Here is a 21650-nt window from a genome sequence, read left to right as displayed (position 1 = left end):
TATTACAATTGTTTATGGTATTATGATTGTATGATATATATATCATGATTGTATGATATTAGGATTGTATGATATAATTTTATGTTTGTATGATAGTGCAATATTATGATTGTATTAGACAATTGTATGCTTGCATATTATGATTTTATGATATATGGAACTACAGTACAGACATACTTAGTTAAACTATTGGGCTTTGCTATTAAGTGTATGCACGTACAGTATTTGTCTATTTACAAAACAATGATATATTAACAGTATAGCTATATTTCATTTTGCAGCACAAGCACACACACCACCATATTTCCATGTTTCAACATCTGGCAAAAAGTAGTTGAGTGGAAATATTTCAGATATACTATGACGGTTACCTACTTCATAATCACATGCTGCATTAACTTCCCTGATAAAACAGTAGCACTCAGAAAATAGAGGGCAAAGCAAGCTAGCAATGAAATAGCTGTGCCCCGTGCTTGAACATCAGTTGCACAGAATGAGGACAAAAAGCATGGAAGAAAAGGTGAAGCACTCCCTGCTGATAAGATGTCTACTTCAATTTACTTAGATGGAAAAACTACAGCCCATTAAAATAGTCCATAATGCAGCAAAATGGCACAGATCGGTGTTAAAAACAGCACTTACCAATAGCAATTAAAGTAATGGAGCAGTGCAGCTTGGCACCAGAAAAAAACACAACGAGGGATAGTATACCCAGACTGTGTTGTTCAAGGAGAACATCACAGCCTTACTGGGATACTGGTGCAAGCGATGGAGCAAAATTTATTTGGTAAGGAGTCCCAACTCTTGCTTGCTTATCACATGGGTTCCAAAACTAATATGCAAATCACAGCTTTCACAGGATCATTCATCATGTTAGAAGAACCTAATGGGGATGGCTTCTGCCCAGTGGGATATGCATGTGAACTGGTATTTTGTTTAATCTGCCCAAGATTATTAATTTATCTTGGACTAGTCCACCACTCTGCTATTCTTCTGCCTCCTACATCCCTCCATTAACATGTTCTCTTGCCTTTCATATAAAAAAAGGGGGTGATGTCCTTCATTTTGCTTTACCAATGTATACTTATCATTTCATTAAAAGAATACTGGAAACTGCCTTATAATGAACCAGAACACTGATCCAGCTAGCTCTGTATTGTGTGCACTGCTCAACAGCAGCTCTCCAGGGTTTCAGATAAGCCTCAATATGTTCCCTACCTGGAGATGCTGGGGATTGAACCTGGAACCTTCTGCATGCAAGGCATGTTCTCTGAGCTACAGCCCTTCTCCAATTACCCCTTTAAAACACTGGCACATTTTCTAGCAAATGCATAGTGCACTGTAATTATGAAAGACATATAAACAAATAAAATGTAGATATAAAAGAAATATCAGAAGCAATTCTAAACAAGGGAAGACAAGTGGGGGGACAGGACTGTTTTATAATTATAGTAAAACTGCATGCTGGCAGATCTCTCCCACCCATATTTTGAGTTGCTTTGAGTTGGTGTGGATTTTTAAAACAAATATAATTTTGGTCCAGCAGGTAGAAGGGAAGTTTGCTCAAAGTCATTCAAAATGGAAAGCAATAATAAATTCATTTTGATATTTGTAATTCCAGCTCAGTCGCATAAAGTTGTTTCATTCTCTTTTTGTCTTTGTTTCTCTCTCTCTCTTTCTCTCTGTCTCCCCCCCCCACCAATCTCTCTTTCTTGCTATTATTCACAGCAAGGAAAAGGATAAGGTATTTGTTCTCTGGGGACTGAGTCTTAGCATTCACATGTTAGATTTCAATTTCCAGACTTCTAATCACAACTTTAAGAAGTTTGCCTGGTACATCCGAGAGAGAGAGAGAGAGAGAGAGAGAGAGAGAGAGAGAGAGAGACTCTCCTTTAAATTACAACATCTATTTCCAGAATCTGCTAGAATAAATGACATACATCCTTCTGTGTACCTTTGCAGGATCGGTTCAATTACATTTATATATTTGTGAAACAGGTTGTCAAAAGGAGATGCAAGACTGAAAAGCACAGCACAGGCAAGCCAGGGGTGGTCGGGGTGGAAATGAAGGACGAAGGACAATTGCTGAGCCTAAGCTGAACACAGCTTTGCCTTCCAATGTACACAAATGGCAAATGTTTCCCCTTAAAATAGGATTGCGAGATTACAGTTGTAATACTGTTAGGGAGGGGAAATGTATTTTAATATTGGTTTCTTGCTCAAGTCGTCTTAAGGCCATTGCAAAATGAGAACACACAGCATGTGCCATTTCCTGCCCTTGTTCTTGTTTCCGTGAGATGGTGAATTAAGGGCTCAACTTTACAATGCCTTACGTAGACTCAGCCACAAAGAAGATGCAAGCACTACACAGGCTTAATTCTATCATTCCGCAACTAATCCTCTTGCCTTCTAGTTTACCATGTTATTCAGGGCACGCCAGATGCTGCCTCCTGCAGGATTACTGTTCGTATTATTATATTATTTAAAATTTATGTTATGCTATTTATTTACTAAATTTGTATCTCACACCTTCAGCAAAAGAAAGGGAAATGTCCTCAGGGCAGCAAATGAAAGAAAACATAGCATGTAACTAAGATGTACAAGAAATGAAATTTACATGAGATTTATTGTATGATGAATTGTGGCTAAAGCAGATGCAGTAACTTGGCCTCAGTGTTGCAGAGGTTCAAAAAGCTGCAGGTTACTAAAGAGCTAGAGTGGGAGGTGGGGTTTTCATCAATATAGGCATCAGGCAAGATTCCCTGGGAAGGGGTTTCGAAAGGCAAGAAGTCACTACTGAAAAGACTACCACTGAGCTTCAACGAGCCCCAAACAATTATCTTAGGACAACTGGTTTGAAAAGAGACCAATAGGAGGTACCTGAATACCAAGGCTTTAAAGGAGGGGTGGGAAATATTGGGCTTTCCATAGGTTGATGAACAACAACTAGAAACATTATTGACCAGTGGTTTTCAGCCAGTGTGCTGTGGCACCCTGGGGTGCCTTGAATGATGGTCAGGGGTGCCGCGAGCAACACTGGTCTCTGTCCCTCTTTCCTTCCCTCCCACCTCTGAAGCCCTCTTGCATCTTTGCTTCCCAAAGGCTTGCACAGCTGTCTATTTACACTATACTGTACAGTTGTAAGTTTGGGGAATCAGCCTGCATGATGCCCTGAGTCCCAATTATTGAGTTCCTGTATCTGTGAGAGCAGAAGATATAACAGCAAGCTTGTCAAATAAGTCTTTTTGTCTGGGCAACTGTAAGACAATGGCCTCACAGCTGGACACTTAAGCACCATGATTAGCATAACCATAAAGTTGCTCTGTGCCATAGGGCAAATGGGTGGGCCTTTTCTCCCCTCATCTGGATGTTCCTTAAGAAAACAGAGCTCTGGACTTAAGTTTTCTGGACTGGATTGGTGATCTTAAAGAGTGGATGAACTTTCTACAGTTCCATTGTCAAGCTCAGGTGGTGGGGTTTAGATTTCCTGGAACACAGAGCTTCTGCAGGGGTGGGCAGCTGTATAAAACAGTATACCCCAGGAGGCTGATGGATCCAGATGATTTTCTGACTGCTCTTGGAGAGTTTCATGTTGCTTCAGCAAGTGATTCTACTGACGTCCTAGTGGATCTCTGGACTACAGAAATGACCAGGACAGTGGACACAATCACTCCTGGGCATCTCCTCTCACAGAATGGAGCCAAGCCAGCCCCCTGGTTTTCTAGGGAACTGGTGGTGATGAAATAAATGAGATGGTGACCAGATCAAAATTGATGGAAAACTTGGAAGAAGTCCAACCGAATACAAGCTGGAGTCTACTTGAAGACCTACTCTGTGGCAGCGTAAGCAGTGAAAAAGCTATTTTTCTCTGCTTCTATTGCATCCAGCAGAGCTGTTCCTTTTACAACCTTACCCACGTGAGGAGATTTTAGACTACTCGATGGCCCGCTGTGAACAATTTGCTCAGTACTTTGCTGACAAAATCACTCAGATCTGTTCCAACTTGGATGTTACAGTTGACACTGGTCTAGTGGATATAACTTTGGTCCCTGCTTCTTCAATGATAATTGATACTTTTCAATTTGTGCAGCCTGAGAATGTGGACAGCATCCTTGAAAATGTGAGAGCTACCACATGTGCTAGTTTCTTGCCCTTCCTAACTCATTAAAAAGGCCAGTAGGGGACAGACCAAGTGGTAAAGGGAAAAAGCAAGGCAGGAATACAGCATACCTAAAACAAGCAGTCATAATATCTCAACTGAAAAAGCCCTCCCTGGATAAATTTTGGCCAGTTTCCAATTTCCCGTTGCCGGGCAAAGTACTGGAGCATGTGGTAGCATCTTAGTTCCAGAGGTTCCTGGAAGAGAAAGATTATCTAGATGCATTTCCATTTGATTTTTGGCCCTGGTTATGGGACAGAGTCACATTTGGATGACATACATTAGGAGGAATTGTACAATGGGAATGTGTCCCTGATGGTTCTGCTGGACCTTTCAACAATTTCTGATACCATCAACTATAGTATCCTTCTGGGGGCCCTTGCTGGAATGGGACTTGGGAGGCACAGTTTTAATAGCATCTCCATTCCTTCCTGGTAGTGCTGGGGGACTCCTGTTCAACACCTTGATCATTGGCCTATGGGCTCATCCAGGGATCCACTCTGTCCCTCATGCTATTTAACATTTACATGAAACTGCTTGGAGGAGTTGCTCAGAGTTTTGGGGTTTGGTGTCACCAGTGTGCTGATGACAGCCAGCTCTATTAGTCCTTTCCACTTAAATCCAAGGAAGCTGTCTTTGTTCTAAACCAGTGTCTGACATCAGTAATGGACTAGACAAGGGTGAACAAATTGAAACTGGATGGGGTAACCCTCCCCGTGAACACAGAGCATGTGCTCCTGGATTCAGTTCTGAGCCTTGATACCCAGGTTTCTGCAGTGCCGAGGGTTAAAACTGTACAGTTAAAGCTAGTGTGCCAGTTGTCCCCATTCCTAGAGATGTCTGATCTGCCAACAGCAATACACACCTTGGTTACAACTGGCTCTATGTGGAGCTTCATTTGAAAAGTGCTCAAAACTGCTACAACAGACTAGTTACTAGTCTGTTTCAAGGCACAATTCAAAGTGTTGGCTATGAGGCCTAAGAGGCTTAGATCTAGACTATCTGAACGACTATATTCTCCAATATGAACCTGCCTGGGCTCTGGGATCTTCTGGGGAGGCCCCTTTCTCACTCACATAACTCTCAAAGGAACATTTGGTGAGGGCACAGGACAGGGTCTTCTTGGTGGCTGCTCCAAGATTTTGGAATTTCCCTTAAGAGAGGCTCCTTGTCCTTCTGCGAGCAGGGGAAGACTGTTTTACTTTGACAGGCTTTTGAGAACTGATTGCTTTTTATGGAAATGGCTTTTCACAGTAAAAACAGTACCACACTATTTGTGCTTTAACAAAATCGTTTTTATATTGTTTTTATTCTATTATAATTTAATTCCCTTTTAACTATTATCTTTTAAGCTTTCTGTATTTTTATTTTTGCAAACTGCCTTAAGTCCCGCTGTAGGGAAAATGCAGTGTGTATATATTAAATGAATTTTAAACTAATGAATGGGGAGGGGTGGCACTCCCCAGGTGTTCAGAAGGAGAGCGTTTCAAGAGTTCTCTGATAGAAACCCCCTCCTCCTTTTACGTTCTTCCCTTTGAGCCTTTTTCCAGAAAGTAAAATGTCACACATGCCATCTATTTCCTCCAACAAAAACTTTGCAGAGTGTGGAAATAGTCAAACAGAACAATTTAACAGTCGCACAGCCCCCGCGGGACCCTTCAGTTAGGAGCACAAAATGTTTTGCCATTTACTTACCCTGGAATTGTCTATACAGCTTAATGTTTTTTTTTTTTTAAAAAAGAGTTTTCAAATGTGTGTTTTGCTTTGAGGAATGAGAGGGGGGACTCTTGATTGGTTCCCTCCCCCCTCCTCTTCTCTCTCTCTCTTTCTCTCTCTCTCTCTCAGATGAGGAGAAAATTGTTGAAGGCCCTACACATAGCTACAAAGCAGGTTTATTGCAAATCGTACCTTGTGAAAAAGCATCTGAACATGTCTACCCAGAGAGATACACCAGACGTGATATTCAATGTGCCTTTGCATTTAACATGCAAGCTTCCAAAAAATAAAATAAAACAAAGAGCAGCCACTGGGGAGAATGATCATTACTGGGAATGAAGTAAATTGGGCAAGAGGGGGATTTAACCCTATCCTGCCTTGTTGGCAGCATATACAATCACCTTCCGTGACCGCTATTAAATGCATGGAGATTAAATGCAAAGATGCCCTTAAGTCTGCATGTAGTTCAGCTATCCTCCCTTGTAAATCCTCCTTATGGTACAACACTCCTCTTGCCATGCTTCACAAAGTGCAGCCATAATTTGGTTGCCCCTTGAAACCCTGCAGTCTACACTGGGCTGAAAATAAAGTGGGGTATCTATAACAATTAGGAATGTTTACCTATACTTGGTAAGCACATCTGCATCACACACTTAAAGCAATATTATACGACTTTTAATAGTCCCAGAGAATCTGCGGAACTGTATCTCTGTGTGGAGAAGAGAGGAGTCTTCCTAACAACTCTCACCACCCTTAACAGAGTTCTTAGGAGACCCCTCTTCTCCACACAGAGCTGCATTTCCTAGAGTTCCTTGGGAAGAGGGACTGGTTATTAAATCACTCCTGGAATTCAGAACAAAACATGCAAACAGACTTTTTGAAGGTATTATTATTAGCAGCAGAGCAGTGGAGGATTATATGGTTTAAGAAAGTTGTCCCACTGCATAAAAAACAAAGGGTGGCATTAAGCAAAGTTTTACTCAGGCTGGACCCATTGAAATTGAGGGACTTAACTGATCAAGCATATCCATTAATTTCAATGGATCTATTCTGAGTAGGACCAGTGTTGTTAACCACCTATAGCTGTTGTTTCTAATCTATAGTAAAATAAATAAAACACAGCCATGCAGCTTACGTATTGCTTCTGAAATTAATATATATATATTATTAAATAGATAAATAATAATCATCAATGATCAGAGCACTGTGGTCTTCATTTATAGTTTCTGACCACCTACTAGAACCCACAAAATTGCTAAATAATCCCTAGGGTTAGCGATGAAGTATTGCACAGTTATTCTTCTGGGAGTTCAACATCCTCTCTCAATTCCTGAATTTTTCCTGACAGCTCTTCTCCCTTCGTCATCAATGATTTAATTTTGGCTAGTGCACTCTTCATGTTACCTGGACAGTTTTGAGGAATAAGACTTAGATAGCTTTCTAATTTCTCAGTGAAAGCTGCTGCCAACACCAAAAATTTGTCTGCATATTTGTGGAAGTCCTCATCAACTGAATTTTTGTGTGTCACACAGACCAACCGTATCCCCTGCCTAAGATAAATTGTCCTTTTCAGAACTTCCTCTAGGTGGCTGTTCATCATGGTCAGAACCTGGCATTTATGTGTCAGGTGGTAGGAAGAAAGGATGTTTCCTCTATCTTTTGCCACAAACAGAGTTTGAAGTTCTAGTGTAATCTGTTGAATTTCAGCTTGCAGATCTGCAATACCTTCCAGCTCTGGGTCATGAACTCTGCAGGGAGTTGGTTCTAAGCAAGGAGCTGGTCCTACATGTTGATCCAAAGGTTCCTGGAACACATCTCCTGCCAAGACGAAGCGAGCAAACTGTGAATCCTGTTGCTGATTATCCAGAGGATTTGAGGCCATAGCAATGATTGCTTTCGTTGACCACCTCCAGAAGCTGCCTTTTTTTAAAAAAAGGGGGGGATAACTTGCCTTAACAGAAATAAGAAAAATACCATTAACAAAACTGCAAACCGGTGTAGTCCATTTGTTAAAGTAACCATGGGAAACGAAATCTCTTCTGAAATGGGATTTTCATTGTCTCCCAAACTGCCTTATACTCATGCAATTTCCTGTACTTCACATTTTTTATTCTTTCTTCCCTCCTCAAGCTAAGAACAAGAGCCTGAATTATTACAAAACATGGCCTCAAAATTGCAAATCCAGTTTCTAATGCTTGTTGGCAAACCATAGTGGCAGGGCCACTTCCCTTCCACATGGAGTCCTACCTCATTTACCCCACAATTCCCTCAAGCCTTGTAATTTCTGGAGCTTTGAAATATTTGAAATATTCTCTCGCCAAGAGAATGAATACACTATGGATGTGGCACAGAATAATTTCAATAAAATGGAAATAGGAACAGACCCTAAGAGGAGGAATCTCATGCATGCAAAGAGATTATGTACTCTAAATGAGAGTTCAGAATTCAATTGTGGCCCCATATAATTACTGTTGTTGTTATGGCCATTGTTATTTATGTAACACTTAATGCCAAAATAGGCTTCTAAGTAGTTTACCAATATAAAAACCAATGGAACAAGATTATATATATATAAATATGGTTCGCGGGTGGTGCTGTGAGTTAAACCACAGACCTAAGGCTTGATGATCTGAAGGTCAGCGGTTCGAATCCCTGTGACGGGGTGAGCTCCCGTTGCTCGGTCCCTGCTCCTGCCAACCTAGCAGTTTGAAAGCACGTCAAAATGCAAGTAGATAAATAGGTAACGCTCCAGCGGGAAGGTAAACGGCATTTCTGTGCGCTGCTCTGGTTTGCCAGAAGTGGCTTAGTCATGCTGGCCACATGACCCGGAAGCTGTACGCCGGCTCCCTCGGCCAGTAAAGCGAGATGAGTGCCGCAACCCCAGAGTCGGTCACGGCTGGACCAAATGGTCTGGGGTCCCTTTACTTTTATATCTATATCTATATCATCTATATCTATATCATCTATATCATCTATATCTATATCTATCTATCTATCTATCTATCTATCTATCTGTTTATCTATCTATATATAAATAAAAAATTCACAATTGAATTGTTGGGAGTGCATTGCAGAAGAGAACTGCCATATGCAAAAAAAGACAAAAAAAGAAAGCCTACCATCATATTTTGTAGTGGTTCTCCAGCTGTTAAAAAAAACAAAACCTGGAAAATATAATCCCTTGCCAATACATAGATGCAAAATAAGAATGTAAAGATACTGAGCAACATGCATATCTGTAACAAAAACCCAAATGTTTATACTTTTCCATTATATGGGAGTTTGCTCTATTCCATTCATAATTTTGCTCCTCCTGTTGTGAACTGTTTTCCTTTCTAAAACATCTTTGAGGTTCAGCAACCAGAGCACTGCACATTATTCCTAGTGTGGTTGTGCCATATAACTGTATCTTGGTGGTTGGACATCTGACTTACAGGCAGAAGGTCCCAAACTCAATCCCTAGCATGTTTCACCAGGACTGGGAACGTTGCTGCTGACAGTCTGTGCAGACAGTACTGACCTAGCTGCTGCAATGGTCTGATCAAATACAAGACAGCTTCCTATGCTGCTAAGATTCCAGTGGTCCAGTCAGGCCAACGAAGAGAGGTGGTGTTCCAGCAGGGCTGAGAAGGCCTTTAAGGAATAGAGTACACCCAGACATGAGGATTAGTGCATTAGTTTTATTGGTTATAACTGTGGCTTTAGATTGATATACCACCACGTCATGCTAAATTTCATTCATGCCAATCGGTGTGGTGTGGCACAACAAAGGATATCATTGGACCTGTCACCATCCTTTATGCACACAAGTGCTTCTGTTCCCTCATGATTCACCCATGCAGGAGCTATGCCACTCCAAATTTCATCATACGTCACGAACCCTGAAAACAGCTGTAAATTTACAGCACGAAACTGGAACTATTTCCCCAGGTTCACAGGGCTGCAAACTGTTTCCCCCACCCCGCAAAGCAATTAACAAGGAAACAAGCACTAAACATCCACTAAGTTCCAACAGATTTCCAGAAAGGGCTCTTACATTGAGGGGGGGGTCACATAAAACAGAAATGATCAGCTAAGGGAATGTTAGGAAAATGGAATAAAGTGCTCTTTGAATGTTAAAAGAAAACCTGTAAGTTCACCATTTAGAGCACAAGAGAGCAAAGAAGAAGAAGAAGAAGAAGAAGAAGAAGAAGAAGAAGAAGAGACTTGTACTTTCATCAAAGGACAATTCAAACATCAAGCCCAAAGGAAAAGGGAGTCATTTCCTCCAAACATTTTCCTTGCAGTTCTTAGTGTTGAATATATTTGTGATTTCTTTAAACAGAGAAAGTGGGGTTGTGGGGGTGGGTGGGAGTTGCTATAAAGCAATAGTAGTCAATATGTTGAAGTATTTACACTTATTACATTTAACTCTTTGGTTGCATTGCTTCATGTTTTAAATAGGATGTTTGCTGTTATTCCCTTCTTTATTTTTTGCAATTCAATGCTTGTCTTGTGCAAGGGGCTGGTGAGGGCGGACCACTTTGTTTAGGGCAACATTCCCTCATAGGCAACCTCCCAGGGGAACAGAAGAAAGACAAGCTCCAGCGCTTCTTATAATAAGCTGTTCATTTAGCTCAGCTGTTTGTATCTCTCAGCTTTCCATGGGTTGGATGTCAGGCAGGGAAGGGGCAAGAGGCAAAAAGTGGGTGGGGCCAGCATGATACAGTAGTACCTCAGTTTGAGAACAGCCCTGTTTATGAACAATTTGGTTTACAAACTCCACAAAACAGGAAGTAGTGTCCCAGTTTGCAAACTTTACCTCAGTCTAAGAATGGAATCTGAATGGTGGAAGGGCACCGACGGCGGGAAGCCTCATTAGGGAAAGCACGCCTCAGTTTAATAATGGTTTCGGTTTCAGAACAGACTTCCGGAATGGATAAGTTCATAAACCAAGGTACCACTGTACATGCTTCTCTACCTTTGTATGGTAGAGCAACACCAGAGTCAGGTTGCTACACCCACCCACAACTCCCTAATCCAGGCAAGCAAGAAGCACAGTTTAAGGAAACATTAAAGTCAGGCAAAAGCACACAAGGAGAGAAGATAGTGGGGCCTTTGGGGGAAATAGTCCAGGGAAAGAGAGCACAGGCAGGGTTGGTGTCCAGGGCCATGGGAAGAGAGGCCTGGATGCCTGCATTTGGCTCCCATGAGAAAGAAAGAAAGAAAGAAAGAAAGAAAGAAAGAAAGAAAGAAAGAAAGAAAGAAAGAAAGAGGGGACACAGGTGGTGCTATGGGTTAAACCACAGAGCCTAGGACTTGCCAATCAGAAGGTCGGCGGTTCGAATCCCCATGACGGGGTGAGCTCTCATTGCTCGGTTCCTACTCCTGCCAACCTAGCAGTGCGAAAGCACGTCAAAGTGCAAGTAGATAAATAGGTACCGCTCCAGCGGGAAGGTAAACGGCGTTTCCATGCGCTGCTCTGGTTCACCAGAAGCAGCTTAGTCATGCTGGCCACATGACCCGGAGGCTGTACGCCGGTCCCCTTGGCCAATAAAGCGAGATGAGTGCCGCAACCCCAGAGTTGGTCACGACTGGACCTAATGGTCAGGGTCCCTTTACCTTTTTTAAGAAAGAAAGAAAGAAAGAAAGAAAGAAAGAAAGAAAGAAAGAAAGAAAGCTAGAGAAAAGAGACTCTGAGCTGAGTGTGAAGGACAGTGTGTGGTGTCCTGTAAGAGTAATTAGGCCAGGAATTACCTGGGAGGCTGAGGCTGAGACAGGAGAAGTAGAAGCTGTAAAGAGACAGTCTACTCAGGTCTCATTCCAGTCAGGAGGGAAGAGATTCTTCTAGAAAGAGAAGACTCCCAAACCAGTGAACCCTTGGGTCTATTACTTGGAGTACCCCAGGAGTGGGGCTGTCTAAGGGATGCGTAACTGACAGGAAGTACCACCTTGTTAAGAACCAAAGTATTAAGTTAAGAACCAAAATATTAAACGGCAACAGTTGTGCAACAACTGAGAAAGTATTGAAGTGAAATAACATAATAAACTGAAGTATCCTATGTTTTACCCTATGTCTGTATATAATAAAATAGCTACAGGAATGTACTCACAGGCTTAAGCAACATATAGGCAACTTCCTGATATAATTCTAAATTGGCCTTTAATGTTCTGTTCCTGTAGCTGTACAGAGTGGGGACACACACTTATGCTATAATTGCTTTCTAAGCAAGGCAGTTGAGTCAAGATTTTTTTAAAAAAATAAAATAAAATGCAAGATTTTTAGGAGGTTTGTGGACGTGGCAAAATGGCCACTGGGAAAACAAATCCAATGTGTAATGATTTGTTTTGTTCCCAGGGGGAGGGTTCCTGAAATGTGGCCGAGCTCAACAGCAGGTCATTAAGGTCATTAAAAAGCTTCTGCCCTGGATTATTAGAATCATCTTAGAATATTAAAGCTTGATTCAAAGACTTGCAGCAACAGCAAGTAAGTGCTTAGCAGAGACCTACCAGTTTTCATTTCAGTGTGCCAAGCTGTATTGATGCTGGTGCAGCTGATTAGGAGCTGGGTTGAGGGTTATATTCTGGCATTCATGGGTTCACTGGTTACACGAGCAACTTGCAATTTCTATAGCTAAACACACAAAGGGAACGAAAATAATCCAGTCTTTCTAATACCCCTCCCAATTCCAAACGCCTGTAGGGAGCCACTGTGATCCTGCTTTCTTGCTTTCATTGTGTAAAGAATGACAAGAGCACTCAGCAAATAATAAACGACAACTTAAATACAACGGTAAAGTCAACAAAATTAATGCCTTTAGATTATTTTGTTTACGAAAATAATAATAATAAAGCTTTCACATCACTGTTATGGAATCTGAGTACTAATTGTTCAATTCCACAGCCTGGGGATAATGAATGGCACTCACTTTCTCCCTCTCTTTCCCTTGTTCAAAGTATTCTGCCAATGCCCTTGGTTACATTTAATTTGACATTAAATCAAATGAGCATAAAAATAACACTGGAGAATAAATAGTGCGTACTCTGCATTGCTAGTCTAGCAGGCTATTATAATATATATTTTACCCCTCTGAAATGTTTCCCTCATTATTTTGTTACCATGTCAGCTAGGCGACTAAATAATATTTGCTGATGCTACAGGGGCATGTGAACATGGTGGCATTTGGTCAAGTAAGGAATGTAATGTAAACAATAAAGAGCTGTATATACGTGTGTGCATGAGTACACGCATGCACATAACATTTCTAGACCACCTGTCACCCAGGGATCGCAAAAATGTCAAAACTAGATAGATAGATGATAAATAGATAGACAATAGATATAGAAAGATAGATGATAGATAGATAACATTAAAAACCTCCAAGCGAAAAATAAAACTGCAGCACAGAAGAGCAATGTACCGGTACATGCATTTCAAAAGAAGGCATGACATCCACTCAACCAAAGGTCATGGTAGGGCTGTTCACACATTACATTCAATGAGTGTACAACCTGTCTGCATGTATACTTAAATGGTTCAGTGAATGTACACAGACTGTGTACACCAGGCATAGTCAAACTCAGCCCTCCAGATGTTTTGAGATTACAATTCCCATCATCCCTAACCACTGGTCCTGGGATGTTGTAGTCCCAAAACATCTGGAGGGCAGGTTTGCCTATGCCTGGTGTACACAGTAGCTGGCCTGCACAAATTAACAAGTGTGCACACTTTCATGTGTAGAGTCAGCTTGCACCCATCTTATGTGTGAACAAACCTGATGTTTCATTAAAAGCTGAGGGAGGTCTGGTTGCATCTTCACTGGCACACTAGTTTTCTATATGAGGGATTTCATTTAAATGGAGGAGCATTCAGCCATGCCCTGCAGCCTCACAGACACAGTATACCCCCTCTGTGATTACTAGGCCCAAGTCACTGCTCACTTTATAAAACTAATAATGGAAACAGCATCTGAAATAGCTAGCAACTTGCAATACAATAGGTAACTGTGTACAACAGTTAGCTATGCACTGGAGTAAATGAAATGGTGCAGAGGCAAATCTGGAGCTCTGGAGCTTGTAAGTATGTTTAGAATTCATTAAATTCCATTTCCAAAGAGTTCGGGATAGTAACTATCCTACTGTATTTATTTATTTACTTACTTACTTACTTACTTGCTTACTTACTTACTTACTTACTTACTTACTTACTATTACATTTATATCCAGCATACCTTTCCTCAAAGGAGCACAAGATAGCATACATGGTTCTCTTCCTCTCCATTTTTATCCTCACAACAACTCTGTGAAGAAGGATAGGCTGAGAGACTGTGACAAGCCCAAGGTCACCCAGTGAGTTTCATGGGTGTACAGTGGTACCTGGGGACGCGGGTGGCGCTGTGGGCTAAAGCCTCAGCGCCTAGGGCTTGGCGATCGAAAGGTCGGCGGTTCGAATCCCCGCGGCGGGGTGCGCTCCCGCTGCTCGGTCCCAGCGCCTGCCCACCTAGCAGTTCGAAAGCACCCCCGGGGGCAAGTAGATAAATAGGTACCGCTTACCAGCGGGAAGGTAAACGGCGTTCCGTGTGCGGCTCTGGCTCGCCAGAGCAGCGTTGTCACGCTGGCCACGTGACCCGGAAGTGTCTGCGGACAGCGCTGGCCCCCGGCCAATAGATGTGAGATGGGCGCACAAACCCCAGAGTCTGTCAAGACTGGCCCGTTCGGGCAGGGGTACCTTTACCTTTACCTTTACAGTGGTACCTCAGTCTACGAACAACCCTGTTAACAAACACTTTGGACAACAAACTCCACAAAACTGGAAGTAGGTGTTCCAGCTAGCGAACTTTGCCCCAGAAGACGAACAGAAGCCAAACACCGGCAGCAGAAGGCCTCATTAGAGAAAGCACGCACCATGGTTTAAGAATGCTTTGGTTTTGGAATGGACCTCCGGAACGGATTAAGTTCGTAAACCGAGGTACCGATGTACCATAGTGATTTGAACCTGGGTCTCCCAGGTCCTAGTCAAGCACTTTAACCACTACACCACACTGTATCCACACATCCATCTTGTGAGATGAATCACTCACTCTCCAGTCTAACCTAAGATCACCCACTAAGATTCAAATCTGAGTGGGCATTCTATACCAGCTTGAACACATTATCCATTTTATCACAGGACCCCTATGTAAAGGTTACTTCATCCTGGTGTGATCTCATACAAATGGCAGGTGAGAAAGGGCAACAGGAGCAAAGCAATCACATGGGCAAGATTGATCACAGGGACCTTTCTTTCTTTCACAGCTGGCCTTCCACCCTGCAACTTGCTTGGAAAAACCAGTGGAAAGGTTACTTCTGAGAACGAAAGAATGAAGAAGCCTCATAGCATGGTTCAGTGCATGGTTCCCTCCCTGCAACTCCACACTGAACTTGTCACTCAATCCAACATTATGAGCCAGACAAATGAGACAAAGTACCAAAAATTAAGACAAAACAAGCACTGAGAGAATAAACCATCTCCATGGGTCTTTCCTGATTAGTCAAGAATTCTGGACCCATATTTGCACCACGCTCAAATGAGAAGATCTTAGCTAACACCATCATCCCCTCATGTTATATTTGATTATCTGTGTAATCTCTTTTTCTCCCTTTCAAGTGCCACATTGTTTACTCAGGACCATAGATCAGTGGTAGAGCATCTGCTCTGCATGCAGAAGGCCCAAGGTTCAATCCCTAGCATTTCCAAATAAGGCTTAAGATGTCCCCTGTCTGGAGAGCCACCGGCCAGTCTGTGTAGATGATACAGAGCTGGATTGACTAGTGGGCTGCCTCCGTCTGAGGCTTTTTCTTTTGTTTCTATGGCTGCATGCCAACTGTTGGCATGGATGAAGCCCTTTGTACAAACACCTGTTCCATTGTTCTTTCTATTTCTGATATCACCTCTTCTCTCTCTCCCTTTTCCTTCTCGTCCAGTGAGTGAGCTGCTGAAGAAGGGACAGAACTGTTCAAACCTCTGGCAAGAGTGGACATTTGCAAACCAATTTTGAAAATTGGGGAAGGAACCACATAACATTAGGGTGAGGGATCCAATTGGCCTCAGGTTGCCCATACTTACCTTAGAACAACCACAGTTCTAAGATTTCCAGCACAATTTGGAACTCTGACTGGAATGCAGTGGAAAGCAGATCTTTTCACTTTTCTTGTTGTCATGCAAGGAGAGATGGGAGAATACATGGCTCATAGTTTGACTGCAACTTACTTCCAATCACCTGAACCATAGTTCAGCCAATGTGATACGTTCTTGATGTTGATGGACTCCCAACTGCCATCAGCCTCAGCCAATATCTTAAGGGCTATCCCTGGTTCTGATTTTTGTTTGAACAAGGGTCAACAGACGCATTAAGGATCTCTTGTGCCACTGCATAGGGACATTGGGAATGTGGTTACTACCCAGATCCAATTCATAACAATGGAACTAAATTATTCCAGTGGCTGTTGGTTGATCAATCTATTCCTACAAGGAACTAAAACAGAAGGTCCTTATGGAATAAAAACTATTTTCCTATCTTTAAGCAATTGTAATAGTCAACAGTTGAACATTATGGCTTGGATTTATTACTTTTAATCGCTTTGTCTGGAGCGAGTGGGATAGACTCTCCAGTACAGTACCTGGTAGTGTTACTTCTAATCCACCAGCAAAAGAAAATTACCTTTCTGAAAGGAACATCTCAGCCTACTTCCCTACTCATAGAGGCTGCAAGATGTGCCTTTGTGTATCAAAAGGATAAAGACGACACAAGGCATAATTGCTCAGTTTTCAAAGAGCTGTAAGATATTTCCCATGGAAAAAAGCTTCCAGACAATAGAATAAAAAACCTAGCCCTAGCAATTTCAACACATTACAGCTCCCTTTGTTAGCTTTTCAAACCATGCAAAAAAACTTCTATCCCTCAAGAGGCTACCCACACCCATTAGAAATAATCCCATTCTTGCATCTCCCACGGGCCACTCTGCATTGAGAGACATTTAAAAGCTAACTGTTCTTACTTCTTACCAACCTGTTGCTCTCACTCTGGAATAGCACCCTCCCCTTCTGTTCCCCAAAATAGCAGAACACCACTTTTAAGACAACTGATAGAGGGAAGACTCCCAAAATGAGACCATAGCTGCTTGTTACAATTATGATTGGTGAATTGTAACAATCCATATGAAGGATGCAATAAAATACCAATGGTGCAAAACTGAATATCTGTTGTTGTTGTTGCTGCTGCTGCTGCTGTTTATAGATTTCTTAGTAATTTGTTAACTAAAAGGTCTCCAGTCAACTTACATTTAAAATCACAAACACAAAGATATTATTGCAGACTTGCAAAAAACAATGACAAGGCAGTACTTTTGCAATTGAGCCAACTGCACACAATCAAGGAAATCTCAGGCATCCAAGCAGGATCTGACACCTGCACAATAGCTACATGCTTCCCTCATGATGCCCAAGTTCATCCTCACAAGGTTCCCGATACATACACACACACATACATATGTGCACATGGTTCAAAGGACAATATTTGAAATAAGTCAGGACGATACTGCATTTAGGGTCTTGTAGTTGTTGGGTTTTTGTTTTTTTAATGAACTTCACTTAATTCTTTTCTTAATTCTTTTAAGAAATACAAATAGAATGCTATTAAAGAGTATGGGAACTTATCCCAACATCCTTAAAGTAAATCTACACACTACAAAGTACTGCTGTGTCCTATCAATCTATGGAAGTGGAAATAGGTTCAGATATTTCAGCTGAATGGAGCAGCTAACCATATACTTTACAGTATTAAAAATGTCACCTTATTTTGAGGATAAAAAAGTGATAAAAGCATATTCAGCTCTTCCAAAGCTCACCATCATCATCTTTTTTTTGGGGGGGGGTGAAGAAGTTCCAGCTGACAAGCACAATGCAGAGGGTTCAAAAATTTTCAATGCAACAGTGAGCTGGACCTGATACAACAGAGCTACAACTTGCACTTCCCATGCAAATGTATAGAGGGTTGATATTGATGTTTAAAATAATAGGAAAGACCCACAGCTGTAGCCTTTCTAGGTTCCCCTAGGCTGACTATAACTCTGAGAGACCTTTGTCAGCTTGAACACACTGGAGACTGGTTTAATTTATTAGCTAATCTTTGTGCAGAGTGTTTTGCTTTAACATCGCAAGACACTATAAGAGTCCATAGTAATCCAAGTTGAAGTTGAAAGAGATTATTATTATTTATTAATACATACAAATGCTGTTTGTAGTCCGTCTCCTCCCCCCCGCCCCCCCCAAAAGCTGGCATAGGCATTTTTGTTCTTTGGCTCAGTTGTGGTCCTGGGTACATCACAATAACATATATGTCAGTGTTATAAGTGGACCAAAAATTTTAGAGTAAGTACAAGGACTTGTTTGGATGTCCAATTCCAGAGTACCATGCACACCCAAGTCTGTACAAAGTAGTTATGAATATTTCCCCTCCAATTTAGAATATAAAACCATTAGCATATTGATAATTTAGCATGAATTATTAGAACAGATACATTAAGAAAGAACAGATTTCAGAAGTAGGAACAAATATGTTTAAGTGTATTATGCATTATGCATCCATGGAGTTATGGATACGGGATTAATTCTTCCTAGTATGTGTACCGTATGCATTATCAATTAAACATGTGGTACACTGCCCTTTTAAAAGAAACAGCTGTGACCCAGGAGGCTTGCTGACTCAGAGGTGCAGCCTGGTTGGAAAACTAGTTTGTTTTTAAGTCTGTGCGGGCTCCCAGGACTCTTCAAGAATCTGAGAACCTTGAATCTGAGCAAGTCACAGAATTGTTTATTACCTACCACTGGCTTTCTACTAGACCCAGAGAATAGTAAGTAATCTCAGAAGATGTCACCATGTATTCTAACAGAATAGTTCACAATGCCAGTGATTGCTAATGTGGCACCAAAGGGTGCCCATACACCTAAAGAGGCTTTCTCTGGAGCCCACAGGGTCAAATCCACTGAAATTAAGCTTGAAAAAAGTGTTCTATTATAGCCAAGAGTATAGGCAGCAGTGACCTTTTGGGGATGATGAGCATAAGTTTCTACTGTTTGCAAATATGCCCGCAGGCCCTAAATGCATTCACTTCTGACTTCTGCTACACACACACACACACACACACACACACACACAACCAAAGATAACAGACATTTATTTACTTTCAATCTCCTGGAGAAATACACTTTTGCTTAGCAGACTAGGAACCTTTACTTTAAAAATCTTTTAAATAAACAAGGCCTTGCGCTTTGAAGATTCTATACCCTTATAGATTTTTTCCCCCTTCATGTTTGCTTGTCCCACCCTGTTCTAATGGGAATCAAACAAGTGTGCAAAGGATTAACCTGTGTCTCCAAGGAAGTGAACTTGCTTCCTATCATACTTGTATGTGTACAGAGTGAGACACAAAGACAAAGCTTCCGCTTAACTAAGCAGGACCTAATTCTGCAAACTGCAGCACAGTCCTGTGGGTTGCAAAAAGAAAAGAAAAGAAAAGAGAAAAGAAGCAACAAGGCAACAATTGCACAAAAACCATTTGGGGCTCGGTTGAAGAAAAAGAGGTATGTGTCCTGTGTACTTGGAGGTATCCTTCCTTCCTTTTCTTAAGGGATGCAGGCTCTTATAGATTATGCAGAGGCTTGGTTGAGTTGTAAACCAATACACTTCAGTTATCCAAGAAACCAGTCAGAATGCATGCTTCCCCAAGAAATATATGAATTTCAAAACAACAACAAGACAAACAACAACACACCATCACCTTCATTCACAGCCAGCCAGCCAGTCCTGGATCAGGTACCTACAAATAGTGAGAAAACTTTTTATTTCACATGCATTGGTCTACAATATTTGAAGTTAACATCTCATCATGCAAAGCCAAATACAGTAGTAAGTCAAGGACTGTATTAGCTGCACAGAAACATAAATGAATCTGGTCAGCATGTATGCACACCCAGTATGTGAAAACGTTCCTCCAAAAGCACAACCCAAAGTTACTGCAGTTAATCTACTTAGGTAAAGATTAGGCCTAATAGTCCCATATAATACAGCATTATAAACAACACATTCATTCTCTCTCCCTCTCTCAATAAGGGGAATGTAAGCTGAGAGGTTAATGTGCATTAACAGCTGGCCATTGTGCATATCTACCGACCTTCATGGAGAATGTGGGGGGAGGGGGTCCACAAAGAGGGAAGTATGCATAAACTACAACAGACACGGAGGAATATGAATATACAGTATGACCAAATGTTGTACATTCTTCAATCATTATGTACATTCTCTGGCCACTATGCATTGTTTCATATACCCCGCCCCCAATTTCTTGGTCAGAATTTTTCTGCCTTCTCAAAGAGAGACAGAAAAAGTGCAGTACATGATACAAAAAGAGCACCCAAAATCTTCTTGCAGTGTCATAAGAGGGCACTAGGTGGAACACATAGGTCATACATCTGGGACATGATTAGGTAAGATTCCCTAGTACGCATATATTGTGCATTTAGAAACACATCCTTCTATTGTACTCCTTTTTTAAAAAAAAATGCAACTAATACTAGTGAAAATATACAACAACCCTCTTACCATGTAAACAGAATTTGCTCTCAAGGCAGTTCTGAGCAAGTCATTAACACTCCCAGGCCTACCTAGAAGGGTTGCTGTGAAGGAAAAATGCCACTTTTTAAGCTTTGTTCAGAAAAGGTGAGAAACCGATAAAACCGATGCAATATGTTTTGCCCCCCCCCAACTTCATAATCCAATATGCCCAAGAATAACAAAACTTATTTGATATATGCATCATGAAACAAAGAGAAGCTTCTTATGAAACAACTCACTAAGCTTCTAAAACAGGACACTCCCAGTGGGCCTAACTACTTCAGTGACAGGTATTTTTAAAACTGCAGGTGTTCATTATTATTTTTTAAAGCAAGAGGAGCAATTACAAATACTTCAGGGAGACTGCAACAGAATGAGATAATTACTGAAAGTACATGAGTTTGCACACTACCTTTGGGAAGGAACTGTTCAAATTGACATGGGCACCAGCATATGTGCACACTGCTTGTTGTTAGTTTGTTTTTTAAGGTTGAGTTAGCCTATTTTATATCAGATTAACAGGCCTATTTAACGTGAAGGAATTCTTCCCACTAGATATAAAAGGATAGTTTTTGGTTTTTTTTATCCCACTGGATATAGTAATAGGATAAGACACACTCCTCAAAAAGTCATGAACTTTAATCTCTCAAAAAAAATTCTTTTTTTCATTTTTCTGTCACTGAACACTATCTCTGTGCGTGCACACACACACACACACACACACACACCTCAATACAAGAGTCAGAGGCAATCCATCTCTGAATGCCAGGACATTGCACTCAGACCCTGCTTATGGGCTTCCCATAGACATCCGCTTGGCCACTGTGAGAACAGAATGCTAAATTAGACGTGACTTTGGCCTGGTGGAATGGGTCTCTTCTTAAGCTCTAATTCACTCTAGTGCTGGTCCCAATTTCTGCTTCTATGGGGTCAGGCAAATGTAATAGGAGACAAATAAGAAAGAATTCAAGCTTTCTATCCTGTGTTTTGTTATACATCCTACATCTCTTGCTATACTCAATAAAGAGACAGGTAATTGGGGGGGGGGATGACACAGTGTTTGCCCACAAGACTAGAAAGGGTGCTTTGTCACCATTATGGCTCATTATATAAAATTGTCGCCCCTTTGTAAGATATAGATGAGA

The 21650-nt window shown here is 41.4% G+C and overlaps 1 protein-coding gene across 4 annotated transcripts in view; it reads right to left on the bottom strand.

The window, feature by feature from the left end:
- Positions 1-21650, bottom strand: part of PCDH11X (protocadherin 11 X-linked) — a 742005-nt gene that overhangs the window by 654238 nt on the left and 66117 nt on the right. Inside the window, exon 2 of one of the 4 annotated variants that reach the window (XM_082207174.1) lies at positions 7601-7693. The exons of the other annotated variants lie outside the window; for them this stretch is intronic. The gene's annotated coding sequence lies outside the window, so the exon portion shown is untranslated. The remainder of the gene's footprint in view (positions 1-7600; positions 7694-21650) is intronic. 4 annotated transcript variants of the gene reach the window in all.

The sequence above is a fragment of the Podarcis vaucheri genome (genome assembly GCF_965113315.1).
Source record: "Podarcis vaucheri genome assembly, chromosome: Z".
NCBI lineage: Eukaryota > Metazoa > Chordata > Lepidosauria > Squamata > Lacertidae > Podarcis > Podarcis vaucheri.
The sequence above is the reverse complement of the archived record's forward strand: the minus strand, read 5'-3'. Positions and strand labels throughout refer to the sequence as shown.